Consider the following 21,893-nt stretch of genomic DNA (forward strand, 5'->3'; position numbering starts at 1 on the left):
GAAGTTATTAAAGACTGTAGTAGCTATTTAAATGAATTCTGGTCGCAAAGTAAGCAGGACCAGGTTACGCAAAGCATATTGATGATGCGAAATGGTAACGAAGGTGGTATAAGAGATCCAGTGTCGTGCTATCAGGAAATCCTGAGACGAAATAGGTATTTGGATGTGACATACGAACCTGGGGAGCTCATTAGGATCTGTAGAGCGAAGTTGCCAGTGAAATTGCGCAGAGATATAGTGATAGCAGGCAGAGGCTTAGACGATTCTGCGTCATTTCAGCACTTGTTACAAGAATTGGGTAATGAGAGCAATATCGTGAACGGAGACACGACTCATAGGTCAGACAGAGTCGAGGATAGGAACGGCAGAAACTATCAGAATGACAGGAGAGCATGGAATCCTGGTATTTCTTTCTTGTCGTAATAGATTGATGGATAGGAGAAACAAATCCAACATATCAGCCCTTAGCATCTTGCCTTAAAACACATGCAGCTGGCACTGAAAATTGTCTATGTAGCAGACATACTCTACTGATATGTAGGAATGCAAATACCATACTTCTGATCAGAGAATAAACCACCAGTAATGGCATCTGTTAGGCTGGTCTCTCAGAGCAAAATTTGCAAATTTTTATTTCGAACTGTAAAGTAAAAGAACTGTTTCTTCAAAGAAACCAGTTGCTAAAATGTTATGTAATAATGCCAAGGAGTCCAGTATAATTACTGCGATTTTACTATTGCAGGTACTTAACACGTAATGTAAAAAGTAAACATTGTGATCTGTATGGAATAGGGTACGTTTATACTGCTGTTACAGGTAACATCAGTAATGTGATCGAAGTTTTTAAATTAGATGCCATCTGATCTATAGTATGTCATAGTCGTGGTGACAGTTATAATTAGGTGCTGTGTATGGTTGTTCGGATTCTGGTGTTAGTGAAAGAGGCTACTAGCACCAAAGTTTCTAACACTTGGGCTGTCCCATTTCTCCCAGCTTGTATATTCTCTGCATACATTTAATTTTCATGTAAGCTTAGATTCCTAACTAGCAAATTCTTTATAGTGGACCATTCAGAGCGAGGCGGATTGTCCATGAAAATGCTGTACTGATTGAGACGATCAAGGGAAAACAGTCTCGTGGGCTTCATCACATTTCTAACATCAAATTATGGAAAAGTTAAGGATAGATCTAAAGTAGGCAATTTATGGTAGATAGTCAGTGTATTTATTTGTGGTGTGTAACGTTGTGCAGGGTCAAATCGAACATAAGAATTTTCAGGCGGGATGTCAGGAAGTATGACGGAATAGACTGGTCAAATGAGTCATGAACAGGAGTCGACAGAGTGGTGTATGTACGTATTTTTTGTCGTATGAATAAGGATCAAGCAGAAACGACGTGATGATTTATGAGGGAATAAAGATGGTAGATAGAGAAGCGACGTGATAAATAGTAGTGGATAAAGGTGATAGGTAAGGGAAGAAGCGACGTGAAGCAGTGTGATTAATAAATAGAGATTCGACGTGATGAAACAGTGGTAAATAAAGGTGAGTAGAATTGAATAATGTGGAGATGTCTTAGATGTATGTTACAGAGAGACCTGTGTATGCTGCAATAGAGATTGATGCGAATGGCGAAGGAAGACCAGGAAATGATGGAGTAATGGACGGACGGAGAGCCGAAATACGAATGAAGAGATGAGGACAACTGCACAATGTGAAAGGACATAAAGGGAGTATGAGATCCAGATGGTGAACGTTGTGGAACACTGACGTAAGATGTAATATAAGTGTAAGATCTAATTCTTAGCATAACATTTGCGATTTGGCAAAAATAATATTTATTGTTGTTGTTGTTGAAGCCTGGTACCAGGATAACTAATCAAAACGGTACCAAGAATGTGTACAGTTATTTTGCAGGTTGAATAATTTGTGTATTTTTGTTTCTTAGATGAAATGTCGCAATTCTAAGTTGATATTTAGCATGAAGTGAATGCGGAGGTAAGCCGATGGAGAGAGGTGCCAGAGTGAAAGGACGAATTCGGAGACTGGAATGCTATCTCTGAAACAGCTTCATGTGTTATGTGGTTGAGTATAAGGGAGCTAAGGTATGGTATGTTGTCGTGAGTGTGGTGGTGTTAAGGTTAGCCGACTTCTAGACCTATTCTGTTAGTGTATCTATGGATTGAATGAGAGGGAAAATGTGATGTCTGGTGAGTGAGAGTCGTAGAGTAGTGTGATCAATGCACCCACTCCTGTAAAGGGGATCCTACCGATCTGTAACTAAAACATTATTGTGTATTGTTTGATTTGGATGAACCTCGATGGCAGGTCAGGATTTGACATCATGTGGATGGTTCATACATGTCCTAGAAATGTTGTTATATATAATAAAATGTAAAATGTATAAAGAGATACTAATTTCAGTCTGTCACAAACACAAAGGTGCATTGTATGTTGTAGATTTAGAGTCACCAGTTTCTAAAATGTTTATTGTCTTAGGATGTTAAAGTAGTTTAATATTTAATAACCTGTGTTAGGTAATTGTGAGCTGTATAGATTATTTCTTATTTTTTTGTTAGAACACTTTCAAGTGGTATTAATTTCAGTCTGTCACAAGCACAAAGGTGCATTGTATGTTGTAGATTTAGAGTCAACAGTTTCTAAAATGTTTGTTGTGTTAGGATGTTAAAGTAGTTTACTATTTAATAACATGTGGTAGGTAATTGTGAGCTATGTAGATTATTCTTATTTTTTGTTAGAGCACTTTCAAGGGGTATTAATTTCAGTGTGTCACAAGCACAAAAGTTCATTGTATATTGTAGTTTTAGGATAAAGTTTCTAATATTTTCACTGTGATAGGATGTTAGAGTAGCCTACTATTTGATATTGTAATTATGAGCTGTATAGATTGTTTATTATTCCTTTTGTTTTTTTTTTTACACTTTCATGTTTTGTATGAGGGACGACAGGTACAATGAATAGCACGAGTGTGGGCTGTCTATAGAAAAGAGATAAATGTTGATGTTGTATGTGTAGAAAACTAGGGTGTATAATTTTAATGTAAGAATTTCCTTTTGTCTGTAATGTTGCGAGATGCACGGAAGGCTAAATGATTGGGTGTCGTAACGCCCATACCGCTAGCGGGCCGAGCTGACGATGCCATGGCGACAGGCGACAGAGCCGCGGCACTCCCCACTCCACTGTCGGACGGGGTACACTCCACGCGCCCGCTACAACAGGTCAACGGCCTGGGGCGACACGCACGTACCACTGGCCATTCATGAGTTCCGCCACCCTTACGACTGGGGAAGGTATCCCGCGGAGGCAACAGCGGGTGGTTTCTTCTGCTCAACGGCGCGCGCAGCGGCGCTACTGCAGAATGGACGAGGCGCGGCAGAGCCCGGCGAGCATTTTTTTTACCAGCAGCTAATAACTAGTACTGGACTGTGGAGCCGTGAAACAAGATGACTGCGACTTTCCATAATGTGGAAAGTGAAGGACTGGTGTTTCCACGTTGTGAGTGGTGGAAAAGATTTTGTCTTTAGCAGACAGGACGATCGTTTTGTTTTGTCTTGACCACTGAATGGTGGGATCCATAAACTTTTGGCAGTGACTTGTTAAGTGTGCTTTGTGAATTGCACGTGGGACACTTGGTATACTTAGAGGACAGTTGTCGTTTGGTGAACAATTATTGTATGAAGGCAAGAAACTAGAGTGGGACATTGACATTTGCGTCTGTAGTACGAGACATTTCTTGAACTGGTGCGGGAATAAGTGCTGTTTGTTGAAACTTACGACTTTTAATTACACCATGAACTGAAAGGACAGAACCGTGGGTAATAGTAGTTGTAGGGCCATTTTTTTGGACGAACAGATTCGTGTGGATGGTACTCTGACAGTGACTATGACATTTGTGTTTAATGTGAGATACAGTTTACTGTCCAGTGCGTGTTCAAAATGCCGATTTGAGTGACTCAAAGACTTTCGTCCGGGTAACCATGGGAGAGCTTTGACACCGAGACAGTGGTTCTAGGAAAACTATCAGCAACTTTTTGACCACAAGAAAATCACAGAATGAAAGGTTTCCGTGTGACTCGCAAGATAGGGAATAATGTATTTGTGATTGTGTAAATGTTTTTTTTTGTGTGTTTCATTCTTGAAGGGACAGCAAGTGTAATTGTATTTCATCAACATTTGTCTTTAGAATAGTTAGTGTTTGTTTTTTGTCTGTTCTGGGTTATCAAGTTCACGTAGCATGTTTATCAGAATATTTGGTACAATGATGCTCTAATTATAAGCCAGTGGCGTAATACTAACGTAGCGGTTCATGTAGCATTGATCAGTAAGGTTGTCACAGGGGACAAGAGTTTGCATTGCACAACAAATATCGGAATTAACTGATGTATTTTGATGTCGTCCATAGTAATAATCTTGTTGGTGTTTTGACTGAAGCCACTTATTTTTATTATCACAGTGGTGACATTTCACATTAAAGTATAACGAAGGCTAGTCGAAATGCAAGTTCTTGTCGTCTATATGTGTGACAACAGAGAAAGTATTTTTTATTTGTTTTAGAATTACTGAAATTTGGATTACTCATAAAAATAACGAAGATCCCAGTAACTAAAGCAAAATTTTATCTCAAGATTATTTTTTCATTTCTATGATGTGATGTTTTATTTGTCAGGTAGATTGTTGTAAATTAGTATGTGTACGTTACTCCGGATTGTGGAGAGTACAATAATGCAACAACTGCCAATTTGGTAAAGTAACAACATTTGGTCGTCAATTTGAGGTCACCAGGGGCTAAGGTCTCCTCCTGGTTACTTTGATGACTTGCTACGTTTGTTTTAATACAGTTTTCTTAAAAAAAAAAAAAAAAAAAAAAAATGTTCGGAACTACCCTCGCATTGCAAGGATAGTACCGTGCCATTTTTTTCTGCATGGGTAGCCGGTGGTGAAAGGGTACAGTACCGCCCAACATTGAAAATAGGTACGAAATTCTTGTCAGAACAACACATTTTTTGTGTAAAAGTAACTCAATTTCAATTAATACAGCGAAGCCGGATACCAGTGTGGGAAAGAACGACAATTTATTTATTTAATTGATCACATGTGCACTCCCTCAAAATAAATCCCTACATCCAGTTTGGTGAGATCTGTGAAAGGAATGAATGTATGGTCGTCTGCTAACCACAGATAGTGAATCGGAATATATGATCATCTTTGAGTCGATCCTTTGGCTACTTTTGGTGAGACCAAAGAGATGGAAGTTACCAGAGCTTTGAGCGTCTGAAATGTGGCTGACCAATAAGGTAGCAAGGTGCTTCTCCCACTTCGAGAGAGGTGCGAGAGAATCAGAATACGGCCATGTTTCGGCACTCTGCCGCTGAACCTTCTGCTGTAAAGACCTGTTTTTTTGTTGTGCTCCGGAATGAAAGAGTGGAGGCATGGTATGGATGTGGAATATTTAAGAGTAGTTAGAATTAATAATTTCTCTTTCACAGGACCTTTTGTGGGGAAAATTACAAAGTGAGGCAGGTAATTTTAAGGGGATTGTAGTAAACCAACGGTCACAAAGAGCCCACGTGTAGTTATAAGTTGAGATACTTCCGTGAGCTTAAGCTGAAATATTTAAGAATTAATAGCGTGTGTACAATAAGCTGAAATATTTAAGAATTAATAGCGTGTGTACAATAAGCTGAAATATTTAAGAAATAGCGTGTGTATCATAAGTTGAAGTATTTAAGAAATATCATTCCGTGTGACGCTGAATTTAAACTCTGAGAGAGAATCAAGGTGAGTCGGCCGTTTTTCCAGCAACGCCACTTGGCTTGCATTGCACAGGAAGACGTGCGTTTATCTCCAGAGTTCACAGTAGGAAAGTAGAATTACAAAGTGGGGCAGTGTCGTGTGAAACTGGGATAAATATTGATTGAGGTGGGAAAGCGGAAAGTGATGAAGTTGTAACCGTTCTTTGTGTAATATTTCATATTGTTGTGTTGTGTATGTCTTGTAATTTGGGTATGTGTGTTTTGCATGGGAGTAGCAAGGTAGTTTCGAAAGATTTGTGGGTATGCCTGTTCCTTCTGTATCGCTCGATCTGGAGGAAAGTTTCGTGAGGATTATTGTGAGAGGCGAAGTGTGAGGTATAATAAAAGATCCACCATCCGATCCAGGGAGTGCACTGTTGCGGTAAATAGATTACGAGACCATAGTATAGAGATTCACTAACGTAAAGCCATGCCCACTGGGCGGAATTTCTCATGTGATTTTGTCGTAGGTTGTAGAATTTGTGTGTTTAGGAATAAATCAAATAGTGAAAAGAAAGAGATTGGTGGCCTTTTTCATTAAATTGTATGTTATCGTAATGTCCCGAATTTATATAAAAGCCGTTAAATCAAAGACAAAAGGTAAATGTGGTATTGCCAGTGCGTAGTGTACAGTCAGAGTTCTATAAATCACTGATAGTCAGATGCGTGTTTCCGTTGCGTATTATTCATACAGGAGGATAACTTGTAACTAAATAGTAAGATACGAGAATTCATGTTGCTCGATAAATTAAGGAAGATTCCACTCGCTTGGCAAACCACACATCTTGCAGGCCTGACTGCTTGATGCCACAGTATGAGAAAGGCAAGTGGGTGCCTCTCAAACATCTGAGGTCATCAGTCCCCTAGAACTTAGAACTACTTAAACCTAACTAGCCTATCACGCACATCCATGCCCGAGGCAGGATTCGAACCTGCGATCCTAGCGGTCGCGCGGTTCCAGACTGTAGCGCCTAGAACCGCTCGGCCCCCCCCCCCGTTTCCTTTGGGTGCTAGGAAGATTCAAATAAATAAAAGTGGTCAGGGCATCTGCCTGTTAAGCAGGAGACCACGGCTCGAATCCCGGTCCGACACAAATTTTCAACTTACCCATTGACTTAAATCAAAGCCCACTCGCAGCCAGTGTCTGTATTGCTTTTATGTCCTTAAACGTTCATTATTGTTGGGCAACTCTGACATAGGGATGGCAGTTACCGCTGAAACAGACGGTTTCTGGTTAAACTGTTTTTTTTCGTTTTCAGTTTAACCTGACTGTTGAAACCGCTCAGAGTAACCGGTTTTTGGGACAACGGATTTTTGGTTTTTTGTTGCTGTTAGCCGGCCGTTGTGGTCGAGTGGTTCTAGGTGCTTCAGCCCGGAACCACACGGCTGCAACGGTCGCAGGTTCCAATCTTGCCTTGGGCATGGATGTGTGTGATGTCCTTAGGTTAGTTAGGTTTAAATAGTTCTAAGTCTAGGGGACTGATGACCTCAGTGCTTAGATCATTTGAACCAGTTTTTATCGCTGTTATTTCCACTAACGTACGCAGACTTCGAACAAAGTTTAAAAAACTGTACTGAAGATGAAGGAGTACGATACACTGATTGATATAGCGTTGAGGCTGTGGCAGAAACCGGTCTCAGCGTCTCTAGCAAAGACGACGATGGTGAAGAAGATGGATATGGTGACAGCGAGGGCGAATGGTGACATGTTGATGACTTCCGTCACTTTTGGATGGTATTAGTTTTCACCGTTAAGCAACCACAAAATCAAGGGTTCACTTACTATCCCAAGTTTGTAGCACGTCAACAAAACTACATTTTTTAAATTAAAGAAGAACAACCTTCAGTGACAATAGTGGTTTTACTTGAATGCACGATGAATTTCGAGCCCTGGGGGTTCATCTTCAGTTGCTTTGACCATCTACAACATTTTTTTGTCAGATTTAGGTTAGTTCTGGTCGTGGTAAGATAACGACGATATATTACAAAGTGACGCATTGTGAAAATAAATTTAGAAAACGTCGTGATGAAATTGTAGTATCTGTTTCTTTTGCGTGCTTTTCTTGCGTTTACATGTTTTCGCATTTCATTTGTTGCTTCGTCTGGAACATGAAGATGATTACCTTCGCCTTAAACTGTGTTACTCTTAGGGTACAGTCTTCCGTTGCATTTATTCTTTACAACGTTTAAACAACGCCAGTCAGTTACATCTTCTTTTGTGGCATGTTTCACTGTATACTGAGGCTTGTTGTTAATCAACAAAGACTTCCCTTCGGCCGCCTCAGTGAGCTCCATCTTCACAACACTTACAACGCGGAGCACAACTCGGCAGTGAGAAATCAGCTGCAGTGCTTTTATTTATTTATTCGTATGGCTAGGGCCCCCCGTCGGGCAGACCGTTCGCCGGGTGCCGGTCTTTCAGTTTGACGCCACTTCGGCAACCTGCAGTCGATGAGGATGAAAGGATGATGATGAGGACAGCACAACACCCAGTCCCTGGTCGGAGAAAATTCCCCGATCCAGTCGGTAATCGAACCCGAGCCCGGAGGATTGACAATCCGTCACGCTGACCATTCATCTACGGGGGGGGGGGGGGGGGGGCGGACAACTGCAGTGCTGATATTCTAGGAGAAAATAACGCACCACGGTCGTCTGGTGTGCGGAGAGTGTTCCTAGTGTAGGACGTTTCCCCTTCCCAACAGTACGTCGGTGGTGGCGACAGACAGCCTGGTGTATCCTACTTGTGGAACATCCTATTCCGAGTCCACTACCTGAAGGCTCCTGGTCTCCGTAGAAGTTTCAACAATTTCCATCTCTGTACACGCGTCACTCCCTACGAGTGTCACGAACTCCATATTCACGGTAATTTGAATGAGTGGGACCAAGTCACAATACTAAATCACATCCAAAACACCACAAAGCCATATTTGCAAAGTTCGCTTGAAAACTGATTGAGACAGACGTCAGTTCACCTACAGTAGCAGTTCTTGTCGAGCTTGAAACGAATTAACACGGACAAGAAGCGATGCTCTTGTTGATGATAGTCTTATTAAGAAATTCCAAGTGTTAACCTTTCCTTTCATGATTATTTAAGCCTTTTGAAGCACAAAAATGCAGGCTTCTGTAATTTTTTACGATCTCTGTTTTCTCGCATGTTTTATGACGGTAAGAAGCTATTTGGATCATTGACTTCATGTTCTTATATGGATTATTTCACATTTTTTGTTCCCTGTCGTTGTGAAACACACGACATTGTGTCTGTGTGTTTGAGTTCTGCTAAAGTTGTAAATCCGCTGCTAATTTTCTCAAATTAGGTGTCATTAAAACGTTTATTTATAACATAACTGCTTTAGGAACTTCTGTAATTTCCAGAGGTTACAAGGATCACTTGTTGCGAAACAGTTATTGAAAAAAGTCATAGACTATTGCTACAGTGGACATCTAAGAGGAGCAAATGAACCTTATGTACGACAGAACAGGTCATTAAAGAAGTAACTACTTTATGAGCTGTAGTAATCATGCACTTTAATCGACAATTAGTCGAGCTATTGCGGTCGACTATTTGTGGACTGAACTCATAGAGTTAGTTCTTCGTTAACAAAAGGCACTTTTAAGTTAATGCCTTATATGATCCACTTAGATATTCCGCACAACAGTGGCCTGTAATGGTTTTCAATATTGGTTATTCCGCACAACAGTGGCCTGTAATGGTTTTCAATATTGGTTTCACAACAAGTAATACCTGTGGTTATGCAAATTATAGTTGAGCTCTAGAAACTAGTAACGCCATAAGTAAGTGGTTTAATGAATGCTGCTGATGTGTGTGTGTGTGTGTGTGTGTGTGTGTGTGTATGCGTGTAATTGCGAGTTGTGCGCTAGTCGCTTATTTGTAATGCCGAATAATATTTTGTTATTTAGGAGAGTTTTATCATTTAGAAATTTTTTACATTCTGTTAAAAATGTTTGAACGAAGTAAATCATTTCAGTTGTTCATTTTTCGCAGAATGCAAAATTTTTCAAGCTGTGACACAGAAATATTTAACAGCAGTTACATCGTAGTGCCGTAAACGTATGTTTTGCCTACCAGTGAAGTACCTGAAGAAATGTGTAATAGCGTGCATGTTTTGGAGCAAAATATGGATGTTTTCGTCTTACAGACAATTCTTTAACAAAACCGCAGATGAGTGAAGAAAAAGATCGTCCACTGAAAGAAGCACAACAGCGATGAAACATGTTTGGGGGTCACAAAGTATTTATAAAATGGAAATGAGAGAGAAAGGCGACCTCTACCAAAATTTACCAAATTCTTTGCTCTTTTTTGTTGGATACGAATGTCTGTGAACACTCCGATGAAGATATATAGCTTATCATTTAGTAGCATTTACGGGGTCACAGCTGGCTTGATTTATATGATTAAGCCCCTGGTGTGGTGTAAAAGTCTGCTTGAAAACCCTAATGCTACCATATTAAATAAATAAAAAATATTCAGCAGACAGAAATAATATTAGTGACTGCTAGCAAGCGCGTCTGGCACAAGACGAATACAAAAATCTACAACCTCAATACTTCTGCAGGGCATTGTCATCATCTTACATCTGATACATCACCTTCGTTGTTTAATGTGAAGTATAATTAGAGAGGGCGATTATCAACCTGCGCGGTACCATTTCAGGAGCAACAACTCAAGAAGACCTACTTCCACAAAATCTTGCGCTGAGCTTCCGTCATAAAAGGCTTTACTTTATACATATTCAAACCACCTAGCCACCGGAAACATTGATAATCACCTCTAAAATTTGTATAATATGTCAATGCCTGTGTTATTCCGAATTACAATGCAAAGCTTGTAACGCCGGAAATGCATATCCTCCTATTTCCATCTATTGTACTATAACTTTTTTTCCTTATTTTCTTGCCTGAAGATATGACATTTCTGTGTCTTTATATATTGTAATTGTTTATATATATATTGGTTTGTTTTGTAAATACTACACTCCTGGAAATGGAAAAAAGAACACATTGACATCAGTGTGTCAGACCCACCATACTTGCTCCGGACACTGCGAGAGGGCTGTACAAGCAATGATCACACGCACGGCACAGCGGACACACCAGGAACCGCGGTGTTGGCCGTCGAATGGCGCTAGCTGCGCAGCATTTGTGCACCGCCGCCGTCAGTGTCAGCCAGTTTGCCGTGGCATACGGAGCTCCATCGCAGTCTTTAACACTGGTAGCATGCCGCGACAGCGTGGACGTGAACCGTATGTGCAGTTGACGGACTTTGAGCGAGGGCGTATAGTGGGCATGCGGGAGGCCGGGTGGACGTACCGCCGAATTGCTCAACACGTGGGGCGTGAGGTCTCCACAGTACATCGATGTTGTCGCCAGTGGTCGGCGGGAGGTGCACGTGCCCGTCGACCTGGGACCGGACCGCAGCGACGCACGGATACACGTGGGGCGTGAGGTCTCCACAGTACATCGATGTTGTCGCCAGTGGTCGGCGGAAGGTGCACGTGCCCGTCGACCTGGGACCGGACCGCAGCGACGCACGGATGCACGCCAAGACCGTAGGATCCTACGCAGTGCCGTAGGGGACCGCACCGCCACTTCCCAGCAAATTAGGGACACTGTTGCTCCTGGGGTATCGGCGAGGACCATTCGCAACCGTCTCCATGAAGCTGGGCTACGGTCCCGCACACCGTTAGGCCGTCTTCCGCTCACGCCCCAACATCGTGCAGCCCGCCTCCAGTGGTGTCGCGACAGGCGTGAATGGAGGGACGAATGGAGACGTGTCGTCTTCAGCGATGAGAGTCGCTTCTGCCTTGGTGCCAATGATGGTCGTATGCGTGTTTGGCGCCATGCAGGTGAGCGCCACAATCAGGACTGCATACGACCGAGGCACACAGGCCCAACACCCAGCATCATGGTGTGGGGAGCGATCTCCTGCACTGGCCGTACACCACTGGTGATCGTCGAAGGGACACTGAATAGTGCACGGTACATCCAAACCGTCATCAAACCCATCGTTCTACCATTCCTAGACCGGCAAGGGAACTTGCTGTTCCAACAGGACAATGCACGTCTGCATGTATCCCGTGCCACCCAACGTGCTCTAGAAGGTGTAAGTTGACTACCCTGGCCAGCAAGATCTCCGGATCTGTCCCCCATTGAGCATGTTTGGGACTGGATGAAGCGTCGTCTCACGCGGTCTGCACGTCCAGCACGAACGCTGGTCCAACTGAGGCGCCAGGTGGAAATGGCATGGCAAGCCGTTCCACAGGACTACATCCAGCATCTCTACGATCGTCTCCATGGGAGAATAGCAGCCTGCATTGCTGCGAAAGGTGGATATACACTGTACTAGTGCCGACATTGTGCATGCTCTGTTGCCTGTGTCTATGTGCCTGTGGTTCTGTCAGTGTGATCATGTGATGTATCTGACCCCAGGAATGTGTCAATAAAGTTCCCCCTTCCTGGGACAATGAATTCACGGTGTTCTTATTTCAATTTCCAGGAGTGTATTTGTATTTTTACGCTGGGTCTTGCCTAGGGAAAACTATGCTATCGAACGATTACATCGATAGGTCGTGTGGCGAACCGAAGTGTTTAGGATCTTTGGTAGTGTTACTCTGCCGCATGGAGCGCGGGCAGGGGGAGTCTGGCTGGAGTAGGGCGATGAAGCAGGGGTGTTGTGTGACGCTCCCGCGAGTTGTCGCGCTTTCGGGGTTTGGCAGCATGTAATTGCACTCGACTTGCTATGATAGTTTCTGACACGGTGTCGCGGGCGGGAAGCATTAGCTGGCACACATCAAGAGCCCGTTTCGCCTGGTGACCGTGTCGAGAAGAAGGCGCGCCAACATCCAGCTTCTGCAACAGCGACGGCCGACAATGAGTGACTGTCTTCACCTCCCCGATCGACGACTGCAAACCTTCAATCAACCAACAAGGAAGACTAGAAGCACGTAAAGTTTTAGAACTGTATGGCAGATCTCAGCTTTTCAAACTGTTGCATCACAAAAATACAGCAACTTAGCATGAACCTTTGTTGCTCATTGTCCCAATTGCAATACCAAGCAGGGTCCCTTCCTTTTCTGGAATGAACCCGAGTGTCGTTGAAATTCAAACGCCAGCATTTAAGTAATATCATTCCATTTCTCTGCTTTAATTTCAAAGTTCAGTTAAAATATTCATAGCTGGCTACAATATTTAGATTACACAAGCAGAAATTAAGAGTGCGAGTTTTGTTACCATATTTTAGCTTACCTGTGACTGCAGCTCAGCTTGGTACACGTACTAAATTTTACTGTTGTTAATTGTTCAGAATCATTTAATTCTAGTTCAAAGTTAAATCCCTTATTTCTAAATTGCGTAGATTCAAGAAGCTTTTGAAATGATTGTTGAGGTAGCCCAAGACTAACCTTATTTTATTGAATTTCGTAGTGCTTCAGAAACAAAGTTCACTACTAATTTCAGTCACTAAATTAACTTTCTGTTTTCTGGTTGTATTAAGTCCTTTGCTACATTAAGTCAGAGTGTAGCGAAATTTATTACTTCTGGCAAACATTCAGTTTTCACACAACACGTGTCAACCTTCAGTTGCCACACTTTTAGTGCTAATTATATGTGCATTAATCTTTCATTTTCAGTTATTATAGTAGTTGTCCATAGGACTGGCGACCGTAATCTTCCCCAAATCTCAAATATCTAATTAACGCCAATTAATTGTTAACGTAACGGCCGCACATTTACTTTCTTTATTAATTTTACCCTTTTCTCAAAATTAATTTCCACCAATTTCATTTGCATTTTTCCTTTCATTTAGATGTAACCCTTTCCTCCCTCTTTACCGACAAATTAACTTCGTTGACTATTGCTTTTCCCAAATTTCCATTAGGTGGACGCGGTTTAATTTTTCACTGTCATTAAAGTCGATAAGTGAGGGGGAGGTTACAAGCTCCTTCGGACATTCGTGTATATGCGAAGGCACTGCAATGCAGTATCGTATTTATTCGCCAACAGTGGGCAAGCGGCTTTGAAGTAAAATGTCACCCCTCTACAGGACTATACCTAATGAATTTACGAGTACAGGTTATAGACACATGACTGACGACATATGGAAGTTTGGGTCTATGCGCGATTCATGCTCGCTCGGATAGCCAAATGGTAAGACGACTGATAGCGATAAGCGGGAAACGCGGGTTCGGTAAAAATTTTAACTGTCATCATTCTATTATACGGCTGAAGGCAGTTCATATTTTCAACTGGGAATACATTTCATGTACCTAACATTTGTGTACCTTAAATTTATCTGATGAAATGTTTATTAACGAATACTTCTGAGTTCCTCGTTGTACAGGGTGGTCCAAAAGTCCGGAAACACCCTGATAAAATCCAAATGGAGTAGCAAACAAGGAAACAGGTCCCTACACACGAGGAACGGGAAGGGGGAAACTGTATAGGCTATGCCACCAACATGGCAGCCATCTTGAAAGTCGCCATCTTGGATTCAACTCCAAAATTTCAAATGGGAATGTGGTCATGTGACATATCAAACAGATAGGGAATTTCACCAGAAAAACCATGCCCTTGTTATTTTAAACATAGCCTTATTCATTCTTGGGCTATAGCCAGTTACATGTGGCAGTGGTGGGACGCTCGGCAGCATGTGTGTTATGTGCCGAAGAGACATGACGCCGATGTTATACAGTCATAGGAATGGCTCGATATGTTGTTCATTATGTTATATTGTTAATGATATCCTCCGAACCAAGTCCTGATGATCTTTGACCAACACATCTGGCTGAATTTGACCACAAGCATCAACAATGGGCTGCTTTAGATGATGCAAGTCCCGTATTTTCACAGAATAAACCAGTGCTTTGACATGACCCCAAAGATAAAAATCCAAAGGAGTCAAATCTGGTGAACGTGGTGGCCACTCCACACCACCCCTACCACCAATCCACTTTTGAGGGAACTGCACATCTAGGTATGCTCGCACATTGTGCCTATAATATGGTGGGGCTCCATCATGCTGGAAGAATTCCGGAAATGTCCCGTCCTCCATTAACAACGAGGGAAACACTTCTTCATCCAATAACCTCAGATAACCGTTGGCTGTTCACGTACCATCAATTAAAAAAGGTCCGACGACTTTGGTACCCCACACACCACACCAGACCATCACTTTTTGTGAGTCGACCGTTTTGGAAGCATCAATCCAGTGCGGATTTCTGGCGGACCAATATCTGTGATTCTGCTTGTTCACTTCACCATTGATAAAGAAATTGGCTTCATCACTGAACAGCACCTGATAGGGGAAACGTGGGTTTCTATGCAGCTGCTGTGTCACACATTCTGCGAACTATACCCGACGGTCTGGGTCATCCTCGTTCAGGTGTTAGAGCAGCTGAATTTTGTACGGGTGCCATTTGTGCTGCGATAAAATTCGCAGTATGGAGGTACAGCTAACCCCACATTCTTGTGATAGGCGACGAGTACTCCGTTGCGGACTCTTGCTAAATGATGCCAACACGCTCACTGTTGTTGCTTCATCGGTAGCGGATTTTGGTCTTCCAGCCTTAGGTTTATCTGCGACAGAACCTGTTGCTTGGAATTTGGCCAAAAGCTTGGCAACTGCGCTGTGGGTGATGGGCTGTCTGGCTGGGTTACGACTACTGAAATCCTCAGCAATGATCCGTGTGCTTCTTTCTCCTGATATCAAGATGATTTCAATGCGTTCTTCATGTGTTAAGGACATTTTGAAACCTAAAAACAAGGAAACGATGATTAAAACGTTAGCAAGAGTAAATGATAACTAAAAGTTAAACACATAGTCACTTTGCACCGTTTGAGACTCCATTTTATGACTTCTCAGTACGTAATACTCACGCTGCCGAGCGTCCCACTGCTGCCGCAGGTAATTAGCTATAACCCGAGAATGAATGAAGCTATGTTGAAAATAACAATCGCATTGTTGTCCTGGTGAAATTCTCTATCTGTTTGATATGTCACATGACCACATTCCCATTTGAAATTTTGGAGTTGAATCCAAGATGGCGGCTTTCAAGATGGCCGCCATGTTGGTGTCATAGCCTATAAAGTTTCCCCCTTCCCTTTCCTCGTGTGTAGGGACTCTGTTTCCTTGTTTTCTACTCCATTTGGATTTTATCAGGATGTTTCCGGACTTTTGGACCACCCTGTATATATACGTGTACACATTGAGTATATATATATATATATATATATATATATATATATATATATATATAAAAAGGAGGAACTGATTTTCTTCCATCTGTCTAGTTTTCATTTGAGTTCCCCTAATAGAAATTAAATGAATATTTGAACCAGATTCGTGATTATCCGAGATAATTATTAATGTAATCGCAAATAAGGCACAAAAGATTGATATTATGGCATAGATAGTTCTAACAGCGAGAAATTCAGATAGACTGCGTCAGTTGGAGATTTGGTGACACGTAAAAGGTTTGGTGGGAAAGGAGGTTACTCCATAGTAATGGGATAAGGCGTGCGTACGAAAACAAGGACAAGCGTTAGTGTTATTACTGCATATAGGCTGTTTTGTTTAGCTAGAAATGCGATTCCTTTCTCCGATAATGTGAAGGAGGTCATTCAATACTCAGGTGCCTAATATGGAGAAGGATTTAGTAAAAGCAGCCGAGTGAAGTAGAAAGGATTTTGCTCTAATGGTAATGGCTGTGTCTGCTTTGGTGTTCAGATAAGAGTTTTAAGGTAGAGGAGAAATGAGAGACTGTAAACGCTGATCCGGCGACGTAGGAGATAAAGTGTATAGATATGGTTGCGCTTTACTAGGTTAGCCATGGTCAAAAATGCTGAAAATGACGAACGACATAGATATATCATATGTACGTTTTCATCACGAGCTACAAGCAACGTGTAATCTTCTGACAAAGGCCTTGAAAGACAATATTGCTGTAATTAGAAAAGAGAGCTATTGGGAATGTAAGGACCGACTGGATGCGAAATAGAAACCACAGTGAAAGTCCAATGAAACCTTGTACACATTTGTTGGATACTGTCTCTAATATATTTTACTAAGATGGTATCTGTTCATTCGGACATGTCCGAAAGAACAGATGCCATCTTAGTAAAATATATAGTTAAGGCTCACCGGCCACTTGACCAACTTCTTCTTCTGTGCGAACGCACAAACAGTGCCCGAACTCTTACGGGAATCGGCAACGCGCCGCGAGTAATGAGTATAATGGGCGGGGGCACTACGAATGTAGTGCGGGACAATACGTTGAGAATGTGGGTTTCTCGGGAGGCGTGCCAGAGATAAATCCCTGCAGTCGCGCTATCCTCTGTGTCCTCGGTGGCTCAGATGGATAGAGCGTCTGCCATGTAAACAGGAGATCCCGTGTTCGAGTCCTGGTCGAGGCACCCATTTTCATCTGGCCCCATTGACGTCTGTCAACGCCTGTAAGCAGCTAAGGGTGTTCATTTCATTGTCATTGTCTCTAGTATGCCAGTCGATCGCCTCATGTCAGTCTTTTCAGTTCTGAGTGCACAGTGAGCATTTGAAGATGCCTATAAAACAATCTCCCGCCAAGTATGAGGGTCTCGTGAGAGACTTCGCCTGATTTAATGCACCCCACATAGCATAACTGTCAAGCGTTTACATCTTCATGACACTTCTCATTCACACTCCGCAGGGGCAATAAAGATGCACGTGCAGTATTTTCTATAGGAAGTGCTCGATCACCCACAGTATAGCCAGTATCTGTCTCCCCCTGAGTTTCACCTCTGCTCACACGAAACTCCGACAATGAAGACAACATTTTAGCGCGAACAACGAGCTGTACACCAGCGTAGAGATTTAGCGGAAAGTACAGGTGGCTGCCTTGTGTGTCGAGGGTACTGGAAAGCGGTACAGTGCTAAGGCAGATATCTAAGTTGGAGCAGCGACTATGTGAAGATAGAGTTCGAAGGTGTATCTAACTTTTTCAAATAAAATTTTCTTTTTATTTTCACAGTGGTTTCCATTTCACCAACAATCGGTCCTCACTTTCCAAATAGCCCTCGTAGAACTGTCAGTACAAGTTTCCTTTTCAGATCTAAAGAGAAGAGCTGCAGGGCTTGGAGAATTGCTAATGCCTTCTTGCAAGTTGTAGTTGTGTGTTCAAGCCAGTACATGGTTCCATTGAGTATTACCCTTCAGGCTCTTCATTTCCTTTTTCCTTTCGTTAGAGTTTACCACGGCTAGTACAGGCTCCGCTGTACTCACGATTTGTCAGATTTATTGTATTTAACTCAGCAGCCGGATGCGCTCCTTGACGGAAGCCTTGTGTGCCACCTGTCTGTGATTTGTGTAAACTCCCTTTTCTGTGCGATTGTATTTTAAATGTTTGCAGTTCAAAATGGCTCTGACCACTATGGGACATCTGAGGTCATCAGTCCCCTAGAACTTAGAACTACTTAAACCTAACTAACCTAAGGACATCACACACATCCATACCCGAGGAAGGATTCGAACCTGCAACCGTAGCGGTCGCGCGGTTCCAGACTGTAGCGCCTAGAATCGCTCGGCCATCACGGCCAGAAATGTTTGCGGATCGTATTCTCTGAAGCTGGCATTAGAGAACATTCCTTCATTTGGTAAAACGAGACTGGGAAACCTCCTAAAAACGGCATTCATCCTAGGCGGTCCACCAGCCACGGTCGTTAAACCGCCGCGCGATTTCGATTCGGGTTTGGCTCCCCTTCCTATCTCGCTAGCTAGAGCACTGACGCTATACGAGCCTCTAACCTCAGCCTCTTCACTGATATAGAGAAATTTATGTTCTTTTGATTGAGGACCAAACTGGCAGCGATTTCCAAAATGAGCCTGGAATGCCTAACTAAAACCGCTTGGGTTGGGGATAAATGGTTTTTAAACACTGCGGGATGATCTGTAACCATTGTGCAAGGACTGCCACTTGAACCTGAACGTAAATAAATGTAATGTATTGTGCATAATCTGTTCATTCAACTAAACATTCGTTTACACTATCGATGAAAATCGCTAGGAATACTTCGTTTTCATCGAATCACTCTAAGAGAAAAAAAAACAACTAAAGTAAACAATGCACCATGAAGGAATCATCTGAATGAGAAGAAAATCGGTAGATGTGATGTACATGCACCGACAAACAAAGCAGTAAATTTCAGAAAAATTGGTTGATTTATTGAAGAGAAAAAGCTTCACAAATGTGAATTACTTCTGGTAATTTTCCGGCTTGGCATTCGTGATAGAGTTATTGTATGTCCTCCTGAAGGCTATTACGCCACATTCTGTCCAAATGGCGCACTGGATCATCAAAATCCACAGATGGTTGGAGGGCCCTGCCCGTAATGCTCTAAACCTTTTCGATTGGGGAGATATCCGGCGACCTTGCAGGCCGGAGTATGGTTTGGAGCAGAAGAAGATACGGAGTGTGTAACCTCCCCCTCACTAATCGACCTTAATGACAGTGAAAAATTAAACCGCGTGTACCTAATGGAAATTTGGGAAAAGCAATCGTCACCGAAGTTAATCTGTCGGTAAAGAGGGAGGAAAGGGTTACATCTAAATGAAAGGAAAAATGCAAATGAAACTGCTGGAAATTAATTTTGAAAAGGGGTAAAGTTAATAAAGAAAGTAAATGTGCGGTCGTTACGTTAACAATTAACTAGCGGTAGTTAGATATTTAAGATTTGGGGGAAATTACGGTCGCCAGTCCTAAGGACAATTACTATAGTAACTGAAAAAGAAAGGTTATTATACACATAATTAGCAGTACAAGCGTGGCAACTGAAGGTTGACACGTGTAGTGTGAAAACTGAAAGTTTGTCAGAAGTAATAAATTTCGCTACACTCTGACTTAATTTACCAAAAGAATTAATAAAACCGGAAAATCGAAAGTTAATTTAGTGACTGAAGTTAATAGTGAGCTTTCTTTCTGAAGCACATCGAAATTCAGTAAAATACGGTTAGTCTTGGACTGCCTCAACAATCATTTCAAAAGCTACTTGAATCTACGCAATTTAGAAATAAGAAATTTAACTTTGAACTTGAATTAAATGATTCTGAACAATTAACAATAGTAAAATTTAGTACGTACCAAGCTGAGCTGCAGTCACAGGTAAGCTAAAATTCGGTGACAAAACTCGCACTCTTAATTTGTGCTTGTGTAATTTAAATATTGTAGCCAGCTATGAATACCTTAACTGAACTTTGAAAGTATAGCAGTGAAATCGAATGATGCTGGCGTTTGAATTTCAACGTCACTCGGGTTCATTCCGGAAAAGGAAGGGACCCTGCTTGGTAATGCAATTGGGACAATGAGCAACAAAGGTTCATGCTACGTTGCTGTAATTTAGTTATGAAAATGGAACAGTTTGAAAAGCTGATGTCTGCCATATAGTTCTAAAACTTTACGTGTTTCCAGTCTTCCTTGTTGGTTGATTGAAGGTTTGAAGCCGTCGATCGAGGAGGTGGCGACAGTCACTCATTGTCGGCTGTCGCTGTTGCAGAAGCTGGATGTTGGCGCGCCTTCTTCTCGACACGGTCACCAGGCGAAACGGGCTCTTGATGTGCGCAGCTAATACTTCCCGTCCGCGACACCGTGTCAGAAACTATCATAGCAAGTCGAGCGCAATTACATGCTGCCCAACCCCTAAAACGCGGCAACTCGTGGGAGCGTCACACGACACACCTGCTCCACTGCACCACCCCAGCCAGACTCCCCCTCTGCCCGCACTCCACGCGACAGAGTTAACACTACCAAAGATCCTAAACACTTTGGTTCTCCACATGACCTATCGATGTATTCGTTCGATAGCATAGTTTTCCCTAGGCAAGACCCAGCGTAAAAATACAAATAATATTTACAAAACAACCAATTATACATCGACATAAATGCATATATATATATATATATATATATATATATATATACAAATAGTAAAACAATTACAATATATAAAGACACAGAAATGTCATATCTTGAAGTAACAAAACAAGGAAAAAAATTATAGTACAATAGATGGAAACAGGAGGATATGCATTTCCGGCCGGAGTATGGTTTGGCGCAGAAGAAGATACGGAGTGGAAACTCCCATCGTGTGCGGGAGGGCGTTATCTTACTGAAATGTAAGCCCAGGATGGCTTACCATCATGGGCAAACAAACGGAATGCAGACCTTCCGCAGTGTTTTGACGGTGCCACAGATAACAACCAAAGCGGTCCTGCTATGTAACGAAATGACATCACAGACCATCCTGGTTGTCGGGGCGTATGGCAGGCGACAGAAGTTGGTACCCCACCACTGCCCCGGGGGGTGGGGGTTGGGGCGCAGACACTTCTTCGGCCTGGGTTGAGTTGGGTTGGGTTGTTTTGGGGAAGGAGACCAGACAGCGAGGTCATCGGTCTCATCGGATTAGGGAAGGATGGGGAAGGAAATCGGCCGTGCCCTTTCAGAGGAACCATCCCGTCATTTGCCTGGAGTGATTTAGGGAAATCACGGGAAACCCAAACCAGGACGGCCGGACGCGGGATTGAATCGTTGTCCTCCCGAATGCGAGTCCAGTGTCTAACCACTGCGCCACCTCGCTCGGTCTTCGGCCTGGGATCTCATTGTAGCCGGAGCCGGGGTGGCAGAGGGGTTCTAGGCGCTACAGTCTGGAACCGCGTGACCGCTACGGTCGCAGGTTCGAATCCTGCCTCAGGAATGGATGTGTGTGATGTCCTTAGGTTAGTTAGGTTTAAGTAGTTGTAAGTTATAGGGGACTGATGACCTCAGAAGTTAAGTCCCTTGGTGCTCAGAGCCATTTGATCTCATTGTTTTCAGTGATGAGTCCCACTTCGAGCTGAGCCCCAACGATGAGTGAAGACATGTTTGGGGACGCCCTGCACTGTGGTGTGATAACAACGTGACTGTCACTCGTCGACAAGCAGGAGTGATCGTCTGGTTGTCATCGGCTGCACCCTTACAGCAAACGGTGCGACGACGATATTCTACACTCAATTTTCTTATCCTTCATGTCAAGCCGTCCTGGGCTTACGTTTCAGTAAGGT

The sequence above is a fragment of the Schistocerca piceifrons genome, chromosome 3 (assembly GCF_021461385.2).
Source record: "Schistocerca piceifrons isolate TAMUIC-IGC-003096 chromosome 3, iqSchPice1.1, whole genome shotgun sequence".
NCBI lineage: Eukaryota > Metazoa > Arthropoda > Insecta > Orthoptera > Acrididae > Schistocerca > Schistocerca piceifrons.